This window comes from Pelecanus crispus, chromosome 4 (genome assembly GCF_030463565.1).
Source record: "Pelecanus crispus isolate bPelCri1 chromosome 4, bPelCri1.pri, whole genome shotgun sequence".
NCBI classification, from domain to species: Eukaryota; Metazoa; Chordata; class Aves; order Pelecaniformes; family Pelecanidae; genus Pelecanus; species Pelecanus crispus.
The window spans coordinates 15,419,813-15,433,517 of NC_134646.1; positions in this window are offsets into that span (position 1 = coordinate 15,419,813).

Sequence of the window (13,705 nt, forward strand, 5' to 3'; positions counted from 1 at the left end):
ACTGCCTGCCCCGCCACGCCGCCTTCCTTCCACTGCTCAAGAGCACAACTGCACTGGCTGTAACTTTCTCTTGGGCCAGCGAGAAAGCTGGATTATGAAAGTTATCCGCTTTAAAACCAACGCCCGAAAAAGAATACCAGAAAACTAAGTCAGTCTTCCAAAACCCTATTCAAAGGTGACTGCATCAATTAATGTTTCAAAGACAGCAGCTACACACAAGTGTCTCTGTTAATATTATGACACTGTGGTTTCACAGCAGGTGGTCTCCAACTAAATATTAGCATTTCAGTCGCTACTTAGTTACAAATTTATTTACACAGCCGATTCCTTTCTCTAGTCTCCAGGAATGTAAACACACACGCCTTTTGTAAGCTGCTATTTCAACACAACCAAAGCAAACCTGAGTATAGTATAGCTCAATTCACTAGGAGCTCCTATACACATGACAGTAGACAACCAGTCTGGAGGAGGTAGTGTGCTGGGACCACTGATCTCATAAAGGACGGGACAAGGGGAGGGCACAGCAACCAGTTTCAAAAAAAACTTTGCACTATATTAAAAATGGCAGCGTGCTCCTTTCTGCAAGATACAGTATTTGAGTGGCAATAACCAGAACTTTTACCTCTACAGGACTGACTTCCTCTCTCTTCCAATATCTATAAAGATGCAAAAGGTAGAGGCAAACTTAAAATACAACATTGCTATGACATCAATTTTACTGGTCATTTTACTATAACAGACAAATTACCATACTAAGACTGCTGCTTGCACTCTATAAGATATAGGAGGTTTGGGGTTTTTTTTTTGTTTTGGTTTGGTTTTTTCCCAATCTTAAAAAGTTTGCAGTCCCCAAATAACTTTGAATTTCTTAACCTTTTTTGCTTTGCATCATATCCTAGAACCAAACAACTTCAACAGTCTTGGCATCTATATTGACAGGAAAAAAAAAAAAAATTACGACATTGCTGAGAAAACATAGCAATGAGAGTTTCTCTCTACTTCTCCCTATCCCCTGAATTTGTGATATCTGTGGTTTATCTAAGCTATAAATGTTTTTAATATTTTAACAGCAAATTTGAGAGATTTGGGGTTCATTTGAGCTCTAAAAATATTTTTAGCTAGAAGACAACTGAGTCAAATCACCCACATAAAGTAAAATACAACATAGTATCATATTTTAAGATTAGAGATATAAAGTACTTGGAACAAAATCCTTTCACTAAGTTTCAGACAGCTCTGGAGTTCACCACCATTTTTCTTTTGGTATTAACAGGAAGGAACCCCTCCCACTTTTCTTAATATTATCAATTCTGTACAATTCTGTAAATTATCTTAATATTATCAATATTAAATTATTAATATTAAATTATCTTAATATTATCAATATATCTTAATATTATCAATTCTGTACAATTCTGTAAAGTACTTGGAACAAAATCCTTTCACCAAGTTTCAGACAGCTCTGGAGTTCACCACCATTTTTCTTTTGGTATTAACAGGAAGGAACCCCTCCCACTTTTCTTAATATTATCAATTCTGCTTGGGCTGTCTTTTTCCCCATGCAGTCTTCAAGAAAATAACAGAAGTGTTTTTCCTTACAGAAACAATTTAACGCAACTGTGAAGACCCAGCAGAGGCTTCAATTTTACTATCCCACAGTTAGGGAGAGACCATGAGCTCTCCTGCTCCTGCACTTTCCAAGGGAAAGAGATTATTGGGTTTCCCTCAATTATCTCTAAACTGACAGAAGGAAAAAGTAAGGGAGTTAATATTTGATGATAATATTTAATTTGAATAATTAAAAGCCAACCAAAACACCAGGAAAAAAAATAAATATTTATATGAAGTACGTTCCCTACTTAAATATACTGCTCCTGAATATTCACAAATATCTGGTTACCTACATTTCTAATTAAAAAGCTAGTATCACTGTTGAGAACATAACTGCTGAACAAACAAATCTAGGAAATGCCGACTTAGTGCTGTTGTATTAAGGAAGAGGAATAACTCATTTTAACTCTGTCTATATGCTATGGAAGTCTCAGTTCAGCAGAAAATATTATGTCAGCTGGGGAAAGGAATATTCAGGGATAGATGCAGAATGAAGTTACAGGGAAATGCAACAAAACTCATGAAACATGAACATGAAAATCACTAAGGACGTTACTGCTTTATATTGAACTGGCAGTTACAGCAATAACACATCATTTATTGACCTTTTGCCTTAAGATCAACAACATATCCTCAATTAGCAGATAGGCATGAAATTTATGTATTTTAAAGAATAAGACATCTGAAGAAGACTTAGAAGCTTCACAATTTTTTTTAAAATCAAGCTGCTGCTGAATCTCCCTAAATTCATCTGAAGTGAAAAGATTAGGAGAAAGTAAGGGGTGATACTTTAGAACCACAGCTTGAATCCAAGGCCAAAAACAACACAGAAGACGACCAAGCTCTCCCCACATTCCCATTTCAATTAAGATTAGGACTGCTCAACCTGCATATCTGCAAGTACAAGAGCTCTCTTCCTTGGCTTATTCCACAGCGACCTATGTGACTGCTGATTTTGTGGTGCAGAATTCCTCACTATTACAACGTGTAAGCGATACGGACACCATGTGTGGAAAGTCAAAATCTACTAATGCCCTCCCATGCAGACAGGCAATTCAGGAATTGAAACACTTCACTCGAGTAAACTTAAAATTTCCTATTCTTGAATATCCATCATTACACTATCTGTTTTCTCTAATATGCAACTTTTCACTAGCTGGAAACACCAAAGAAATAAAAAAAATCCTGGAAAATAACTTATGAAATAAGATTTATTAATTGGGCAATAGAGGCATATATTGAACTGGATTTCTGCATATAGTTATCTACACTGTAACATATGACACCCTACTGTCTTCAGCTATAAGGGGTCATGGGCAAATGTTTTGCTGATTTTTTTTTTGAACAACCTTAGTCTAAGAAATTGGAACTGACAAACAGCCCAGCTACATAAAACCCACCAAAAATACACAGTTTTCAGATTAGACACCCAAGCAAAGATAAAAAATTCACAGCAATAACTTAAATAAAAATAAGGCTGTTGCAGTTATACACAAAATACAAAATCCAAGAGTCGGTTTCACAAGATACTCATGCTCCTTGGGTACAGAATTATTTGGGTAAAAAGCCCATGACTTCAGTGGTATGGTACAATTATTACAAAACAGGTATGTCTGAATTAAATTAATGTCTTTGTATTAAACATGAAACATAACCGTGATTTTCACTAGAGGCAGTCCAGGGCTGAATGTTTCTGTGATGAAAACCAAAGGCGCACAGTAGTACAGGCCAAGCCCCTTGGCACAGACACTGGGCTTGCCTCAGGATGTGAACGGTTGGTAACAGCCTCTTTTCCATCCCTAGTAAAATCACACCTGATTGCCCAGCCTGGAAAAGCTGCTCAACATCTAACTGAAGGATTATCACCTACATTTTAATCAGACCGACATACTTTGAAGGATTCTCAGCTTCTAAAAGACCTTCTGGGCAAGAATAAATGGGGAAACCAGCCTGAAGCAGAGAAACAGAACTTAGAAGGGGACTAAGAAACCCAAACCATCAAAAAATCTGACTCTACAAATGCTAAAAAACCAGAATATCCCTCAGAGCTTCAGCTTGCAAAGCTCTGCAGTGGTGGTTACAAACAAGCTGTTCCGTGGTCACGCTTGCATTCTTTGTCATCCTGTCACAGAGGCAAAGCAGAACACCTACAGCCTGGCCAAAGCTTTGAGTAAGCAACTCTCACCAATCTGGGTAATCGTAAGCTTTTGACGTGTGTTTGCAGCAGGCGGTGATGCAGCAGCGAAGTCTCACAGCTTATGGAGAGGGGTTTCACACAATAAACACAGTCTGAGGAAGATGCCTTCCAAGTAAAATAGTGGCTGGGCTAAACTCAATCCCAGTCAGCACTGGAACAGTTATCAATGCTTACTACTGACGTACAGCCAGATATTGGAGAAGAATATACCCATACTGGTAGATTTGACTATATACAGTACAATTAATTCAGCACAAAAATTAATTTGAATAATACCATAATGAACTACCTTCTTCCTCCTCACTGCACCTTTCCAATACAATTTCATTGCATCACCGCAAACTTGCAGTTATTTTGATCTTAACTACATTCGTATACATTAATGGATGTGAATCTCTTAAGATTTAAATCTTTCAGAACAAATGCTTTCTTTTGTATTAAATAGTCAGAAATATTAGGTAACTTATGAAACAAAAATATTTCTCAAGAAAGCAAGGCAAAATGATTTTCTAAGAAATGCAGTCCAAGGACATACTTTTCAATGCCTGCTTCAAGACCACAGACTTTGTGGAAAGAGCCACCAGAGAGTAACAACTGGACGAGGGCACCATAAAGAGAAGGAACGTCTGGGGACAGAGAAAGAAAGGACCAAATATGCCAATGCACTTTAAAGGTGACAAGCAGAAGAAGTATCAAGCTCAATGTTTAGAGCTGAAATAGTGACCACGACTGGGCTGGGAAAAGTGATTACAGTTGATGGGAACAGGAAGGAGAGAACTTATGCGAAGGATGGCAGAAAGAGAACCCGGTGTGGAGGCTTCTGGAAGATCTAGAAGGGTAACAGAGAGGCAAGAAGGCAGCACACTCGAACCTCAGGGTCCAGGCTAGAAGAGAGTCAGTTTTATGATCCACCCACAGCTTTTCCCAACTCTCCACACAAACCAGGTAAGGTGGCTGCTCTGTGGACCAACAACTCCGCTACAGCTGGTGGAGGGGAGTACTTTCTGCCATTCACGCATAACGGCCTTAAAACTGTTATTTCAAGTAGAACATCAGTGGCTTCAGGATTTTTCCCCCCATTCTTGAATTTCCAGTCATTAGTCCAAACTATTTTGTCCATCTTGCTTCAAGGCAGAAAAGCAACTGGTGAGGGAGTTTAGACAAAGAAGTTTAAGAAGCTTGAATTCTGCTGGTAAATAGCCGTTGCCTTTGCCTGAGAATGTCTTAAAATTTGCAGATTGCAAGCACATACATGCACGAACCGTATTTTACAAAAGTGTTCCACTCAATTTACCCAGCATAGGTTGTTGTTGTTGTTGTCTCGTCCCCCACCACCAATTCACTATGGTGTATCAGCACCTTAAAAGGGAGACTAAAAACATATCCATGAATGACTTGAAAACTGATTTCTTCCTTAATTTCCTCAAGGCAGTCAGGCAATTAGGAGTATGTCAGTTGGAGGATATGCACAGTGCCAACTTTCCCTGGTTGTTTCTCAGACTTAACTGTCTCCTTCCCTTCCCAGCATACAGATTTTTAAAATGAATATATAAAAAAGGAAGACTGAAATTTTGTGTTTTGTTTGGAATGCCACTAAGTGTGCACCTTCTTTGTACATTCTGGGCAAATATGACCACGGCTTTAACTTCTGCCCAACATTTCTCTTCGGTTTTAAAATATTATTCTACACAGACCCCTCCACCCAAAGCAGTAACACAGACCCACAAGACTTCTGTATTAAGCCATTTACTGTTTATTTGCTTCCCCAAAAAACACTTTGCTAAATTTAGTCTATGGATACAGCAACTGATTTCTCCTGCTCTACCAAAATACAGAGATTCAACCTTTATTTTGCTCTAGCAAAATACTGTACCATTAACTTAAAATCACTATGTAGGAAGATGCATAGGCAACTCCCTTGCCATTAGCACAAGCATCAAGACCACTCACATCAGACTCTTTCTGCAGGTGGATGGAAGAGCTGTGAAGTCTGGAGGGGTAGCGGTGAAGGAGGGGTATTATTATTGTTGCCTCTTTTTTTTTGTGCTGCTGGTTTTGAAATGTGTGAAAATGAAAGACTGTTCCTATGATTATCTTTCAAGCACAAAAAAATTACCAAGGGTCGCAAACCTGTCAGTTATAACATCGTCTGTTTTAAAGGCCTGAAGTCCCATTTCTCCCAACATGGACGTGAAAGGTTTAGGGGCAACTCCTTTTGTAAGTGTTGTAGTGGCATTTCAACTTAATTGGATTTAATCCTCAAAAGAAACTGTAACAAAAAGTTACTCCTTGTAAAGCTTGTAGAGATAATGCAAAGACACAAACTGACTACAACCAGTTGCTTACTGTTTCTTCCAGACACCACACAGGCAACGGAACCCAGAGAGCGCACGCTGGACACACAGGATTAGTCCAACCACATTAAAAACCACACAGAAAGAGACCTCTGAGTTATCAAACCTACTATTACATGCAACATCAGAATCTCATCTTTTTCACAACATATATTATTGGGCTCAAACCTAAAAGCAGCTAGATAGCTTTGTCTCAATATCCACAAAGGAATGTTGTTCCAGCACCTGACTGGTTTAATTGCAAGAACTTTCTGTAATTTCCAGACTAAATGTCGTAATGTCCAAATTATCCACATTATTATGCCAACACTGACCTTGACCTTACATTTATGTTCTCTTCTTTCCCTTACTGGAAGTGTCAAAGCAAGCCAAGTTTTGGGTTTGGTTTTTTTTTTTTTAATTCTTCCCCTGTAGGGAGTGCTTTCCAGTCCTCATAATCCTTCCCTGAACCCGTGTCTCAGGAAAACATACAGGACCAAAACCCTATAAATACTCAAGATACACTAAGTCCAAGTTGAAACTACAGTACTCAAAACCAGCCTCATCTGTTCTTGGCCCCATTATTTATTTTCAAATTAAAAAAATTGTTAGACCTCTCAACCAAGATATCTTGGCCATACCTACCATTATCAGAAACACTTGTTCTCCAGTTGATATGCATAAAGGTAGTCTCTCACAACATGTCCAGTAATTTCAGTCTTTACACCATCACAGTTACCTGTTTCCAGATGCAGCACTGCATCTACTTCAGAAATCTACCAACACGCCAGTAGAGTCTCTTACCACCTTTCTACCACTAATCTGACATCAACCTAAGCGGCTTCTGTTTCACTTACATTGTCTCTAAATTATTGAGCAACACATCATGTATTACAGTGCTATTCAATAACCCCTATTTCTAGCTTTCCTGAAAAGGTTGTATCCTTCAATATTCATGTTCTGCCATGACTGCTATGCCTCTATCTTATGGCTGTGATATCCAGTTTAATATTCTGCAATTCAAATTATTCCATTTTATACCCCAAGCTCCTGGTATTTGCACAAAAGTGTTTCAGCTTTATTTGCACTTAGATAATACAACCTTAACAGCATTCAAAGCTGGCATAATCATAACCACTACTTATGTTACCTGACTACTATTCTCAGAAATATTTATTGCACTTCACTTTTATTCTAATAATTGTCCACTGCTCTGTACAGTTACACCGCTTTATCTGCTGTGTTATCCTCGGTTTCCTACCTCTTTTCATGTATACTTTAAAGGGAAAAGAAACATAGGCATTATGCAAATCTATCACATTTCTCAGTTTGAAGTTCTTTTTCAGCAATGGCACAAATTCTCAATGCCAGCAAGCCGTTTCTCCAGGGATTACAATTTGAGCTCATCTTTTAAAAAGACTCCTCTTCCAGTAGATGCATTTTAAATGGTCAAAATTTCCAAATCCTTTCTGTAGGACCAGGTCTCAAGTACTCCATGACTTTGTTACCACACTACAGCTCTTTCTTCCAAGGCCTGGGAGAATTCTGTTCAGTGCCAAGTGAGCCCCCACACAGCCATGCGGCTTCTCCAGCCCACTGGACTCTTCCAAAAGAAACCTTCAATATTTCTACTGTCTGCAGAGTCACAAACATATGTCTATAATTACCCTCCATTAGCCAGATTTCTCTTCAGCCTTGTTTTTTTAGAGCCACAAGCTTCCACTGGTATACTGGATAGACATAGAATCATAGAATGCTTTGGTTTGGAAGGGACCTTGAGAGATCATCAAGCCCAACCCCCCTGCAGTAAGCAGGGATTGAACCTGTGAACTTGGCGTTATTAGCACCATGCTCTAACCAACTGAGCTAAATATTGAAGTAGATTTACCATTTTGTCCAGCACATCTGTAAACTTACATTGGTAAGTATCCCCATCTCTCCATTCCTCCAATATGTCAAAGTCTTACGTGACCTCCAGCCTGTATGCTTTTGGTCTACCCACGACAAGGCAACGCATTAGACAAAATAGGTTAGCAGGCTTGGAAAAGAGGCTCTTGCAACTTAACAGTTCTTTCACCTTCCCTCCCTCCTGAGGTAAAATAGGTTATTACCTTCACAGCCATGGGTTACCTGGAGCTTCTAGTGACTCATTTGCTAAGCTTTTAGAAAGAGAAAAAAACCAAATCTCTCAGGAAAATACAGGGCAGGCTTATTTCTAAATATTCTCTCTTTTTAAAAGTTACTAAACATACTCTCTAGATATCAAAAATCCAAGTATCCTACCAAAAACTGAAATTAGAAAACATTCAAACTGGCAATGGGCTTTAGTCACTGAAAAGTATGAGACACTTTAATTCTATATTTACAGCAAAACAATGTAGTCTTAACTTACAGATCTGCAATGTTACTACCATAGTAAGAAAGCTCTGAATCCCAAATGGTGGCTTGTCACTTTTCTTAAGCGGCAATGAAGAAAATCATGACAAAGCGTGAAAGCAGCAGCCACAAGTCTGTCCTTCCATACTTCCCACATGTAAAATGAAGTCAGAAGCAATTTAGAATAAGAAACAATAGATACCACTATCTGTCACTAGGAGATATTGATAGAAAAAACAAGCTCTGCTTACTAAAAGAGAGTGTGAAATGAAAAAATGTGCAGAATATAAGCAGCAAAGACAAAAAGTTGCCATTTCCCCTGGCACAGAACAGAAAAAGTTAATATAACAACTCTGTTCTGGATCCTTAAGACAGATTTCTAACCAGTCCACGTAACACTTAAAATTCTTTGAGATTATACTATTTACAGATGCTTTGCTTGAAGTTCAGAAAGTTATGATGGAATACTAATTTTATTGGGCCTATTTATGAAATTATAGTACTTTCTTCTATTAAAAGAACAGCAAATGTTTTTATCATGTATTTTCTCAAGATATTTGGTCTTCATGCTTTCATTAGGAAGAACAAATGTTATTCACAAATACTGGAGTAAATATGAATATTTTTCCTCATTTTACATGCCCCTCTCAATCTCAGTAACATAGTTTGTAATAACAGTATATGACTTATAAAGAAAAATGGCATCTCTCCTTGGAATCTTTTCCCTTAAACTCCTTATCATATCACCATGGCAGAACACACAGAGCAGTAGCTGGTATACTTTTCTTCTTTCTACTACTATATGATTTGTTAAAAAAGATGGCAGAGGGCAAGTAAAGCAGCTGTTGCACATAACCATAACAGTACAAGTTTGTTTTTACCAGCACTTGGCTTTATATACAGAGAAGATGCAAACAGGAACACTACCAAAACACTACATGGATTCAATACCAAACATATTTTGGTACTGAATCCAAAGTTTATGGACACTGAATTACTTTAGCATTCCCCCAGATTAAGCCCCGTATTCTTTCTGGAAAGCTAAATATATGCAGATACCATTATCAAAAAAGCTTTGAGCCAGGTTATTTAAAACACTGAGCCTGCTCTCTGGGGGTCCAGACTGGACCACAGAATCTTAAAACCCTAAACCCAAAGTTACAAATGCATCTTTTGAAGTACTAAACATGACAATGTCCATTATCTCCCCTTAACTTCATAGCATCTAGGAGCTATCCACCTATTCACAAAACAGAATCTCACCCATTTTACAGAAAGAAAAAGCAAATCCAGTCACCTTTATAAATTTGAAATGCAACTCTGTTACCACTTCACTCATCAGCAGTACAGAAAGGCAGTAACTGCTACAAACGCAAGAGGGAACACATATTCTGCCACACCTGCTGAAAGGGCACAGCATAAATTCTCCCAGGGCATTTCATGGCCATCAACTCACTCCTTCAAGGAAGTCTGGCCCTACTGCAAGCATTAACCTAAGCTTATTTCTTGTTTTCTCAACCTCACTTTTCTAGCAGTTATTTAGTGTCAGGCACAATGTAAGCCACAGGTACTTCACCCCGACAAAGTCTGAATAACTTGCCTATAACACATAATCAGACAAGTCTAGTAAAACAAGAACTGCTTTGATGCACACTAGACTTTTTTTTAAAGCTAAAATAATAATTCCACTGTAAGAAATTTACCTTTAGTTTCCAAATTATTTTTCAGCAAGTGACAGAGCTTGGTTAGGCTTAGCACATCTGTTTGAACACATACACACACTTACCTAACTTCTTACTAGCAACCTCACTTCTTGTCATTTTTAAGCATCTTAGTATTTCAAATGTAATTTGATATCCCACATATTGGCTATATTTATAATACACAGGTCAGCAAACTTCTGGTTTGTCTTTGACTATCTTTTCTTTATTATTGATTCCCTTTTTTTTTTTAAATATTCAATTAACTTCTTTTTCTAATCTAGTTGCAACTTCGGGATTACTTTGAAGGCAAACTGGGCAACCTGTATTTCACAAAAAAAGATAAAAAGATAGAAGTTGCACCAGGACATTATGCTCAAACTGCTACCAGTTCTCTATCCAGAACTATTATGTACTCAGATCTAGTTCACTGATGCAGGTACAAGACAGCCAATAAAGAAGGTGCATGCATAAATTGATGGGGTTAAAGGAAAAATGATTTACCAAAAACCTAAAGTAGGATTGATCATATAAAGGATTAGCAGGATATATAAACACATGTGATACCTAAATTAATCCACCTGGGATTAAGAGACCAACTCACTGATAGGATTTCTGGGTAGTATTAGATGAATGACTGAAAAATTATTCTGGATTTAGCCTGGGATTAGACAGCAGGTAACTCTCAGTACACCTGATTGCATCTGTATTCTTTCAGACACAATAGGAACCAACTTGTACTAACCTACCACTTGCTTATTATGAATTTTATAAGTTTTAAGAAACACTGAACAACCTATTCAACTGCAAATGGCCCTTGTGCCAAAGGGACAAAGTCTGGAGTCTAGATGTGTATCCTTAAAGGAAGCTAATGAGGATTACTGGTAAAACCTTTAGACTTCCTAGCCACTTTAGCAGGTTTTGCATGTATTACAGCAATTTCTACCACAGCCTATAGAGGGTAAGAGAATGGTATAACCTCAGAGGACAGGAAATACTAAGGCATCAAGTTCTGCTATTGAAGAGAAGAAGCAAAAGACAAGCTAGTCCCAAAATAATAGATAAGAATAGATACTAATTCAGTGCTCTCATAAGGACACAAAACCAAATAGCTCCTAGGAAAAATAAAAGAATAGAGGTAATGGAGGGGTTATTTACCAATATACAGAGTACAATCCATATTTTCTAACTTATGAGACTCACCAATAAGGAAGGCATAGATAGCTCAAGATTTCCTTCACAGCAGATCTCTGTAGATGCAGATAGGACCAAAACCTGCATATTGTGGGGCTAACTGTTGTTGGGCTTTTTGTTTTGTGCAAAGTAAGGAAAAAAAAAAAAAAGGCACAGGGGAAACACAAAGCTACCAGGCACTCTGTGACCAGAAACATCTAATAAATAAATCTAACATGATGCTGCAATAGACACCTACAGTTATTTTCACAGGATTTGTATTGATGAAGAGTTAACATTAACACTATTAACAGTCTTTTTAGAGCTAGCTTCAACTAAACCAGCAGATTTTTCATGCAATAGGAGACCACACTGATGAAAACAGCACATATTTGCCATAGTTCTCTTTAGGCTGCTACATAATATAAAGCCTATATTCCAATGATGATTTCTCCATAAGGCCAAACAGCTTTTAGATACCTCTCAAAGCTTCCCCTTCATGAGGCAGGAGCAGGCTGAGCATAGAAACAAAAAGAACAATAGCATGACCCAATGCATAATAGTCAAGAATTACTTTTAAAGGAAAAACATTTACACCCAACTACCTTACCTGAGCTTAGTGTGTTAAGACACTGACTTCAAGAAACTCATGTTGATTGCTTCTGCCTTTTCTCTCTTTCCTGGCATTTTTATTTTCTACAAAACTTTCTCTCTCTCTCTCTCTCTCTCTCAAACAGGCTTTGCTGAATCCAGCAGTAACACTGTTAAATTGCAGTACTCCTAGTTGCCACTCCTCCCTACTTGCAGAAGGCACCACCCACTACAGCAAGGGGTACAAAAATAAAGATATGCTGATCCTCATCATCTGCTATTCAACACAAATGAGCACTGGTATCAACACAAACCAGAACACCTAGCTGAGACCAGCAACAGCTGAAGAGCCAGAACATCATTTGCTTCTGCTGCCCCACACTAACAGCACAACAAACCAGTAAATACAGTAACTTCCCCAGCCACTTCAATAAGATGCAGCAGAGCTCATCATCTTCTTTCTACTCTTATTTCCCATTCCCCTGTACTAAGCCAGGGGGCAGGGATCTCAGGATGTTCAGTAATAAAACTTGGGTTTAATGCCTGAGTGTTCCTTTTAAACACGGATGAATCATAATCCCTGAAGGTTATGGTTTTCCATGCTTGCAAGACCGCTCCTGATAGGATTAATACTTGTAATAGCATAGCTGATCACCACTATTAAGCAAATAAAAAAACCCACATAATCAAGCAGATAAATGTATGCAAATAAACAATTTCCTAAGATCTGAAAGGACTCAGTGCTATGTCGAGAAGATGGTACAGTTTTATTTCTTAGCCTGAAATTTAAGCAAAGGATTCAGAAACAAACAAATCTCTCTGCCCACCAGGAGTACTGATTATCTAAGTACAGCTGCTTCAGTATCTACATTGTTTTCTCCAGTCATGTTCCCTTTATGAGAGCACCTAATCTGCCCCACTGAGTCTGATTACAGACTAGACATGGCTAATTATAGACTGGTATCATCCTGTTGGCAATAAAATAAATCATTCCTCAGCAGAGATCTTTACAAGGTGGCTCTATATTCCTCAAAACCTTGGTAGATAAAATGGGCCCAGGAAATCAGAGAGATTGACATTAGTGCTGTGATCCTGCAAATGCTTTGCGTTTCAATGACTGACCACTTGATCAATGACTGTACAGCTTCACTTTTGCTTCTCTTACACCATAGTTCTCCACCATACACATTTTGGTTAACCAGGAAAAGAAAGGAAAAAACCTCAAATCCTACCTCAGTCTTCGCATTCAATCAGCCAATGCATGGTATATTTGTAGAGCAAATGTTTCAGACATATTAGAAAGGTCAATGATATACTTAACGAATTGTGAAACAGTGACCTCTGCTTACTTACAGGACTTTCACTTCAGAGGGACAAAATTCCGGTTCTACACATTGAGCCTTGGAAGAATCACAGAATTCTTGGACAGAGATTATAGGCCTGACAGACTGATTTATTCGTTTTCTTAAAGAGTTGCAAAGACATTAGATGTGTCTGAACGCTCGGTGCCTTCCAGAGGAAAAATAATTTTCCATTTCCAGAATGAAAATGGCACTGTAAGTGGTATGTTCTTTCACTTTGATGAAGAAATTCATTTCTGTACAAACTGCCCTGACTGGAAGCATAAGAAGAATGGAATAGCTAACTAACAAACACTTCTGGTCAGAAGACATGCAGAACCAGCAATTTATTTTTCTGCTCCTTACATTCCACTGTTGCTACCA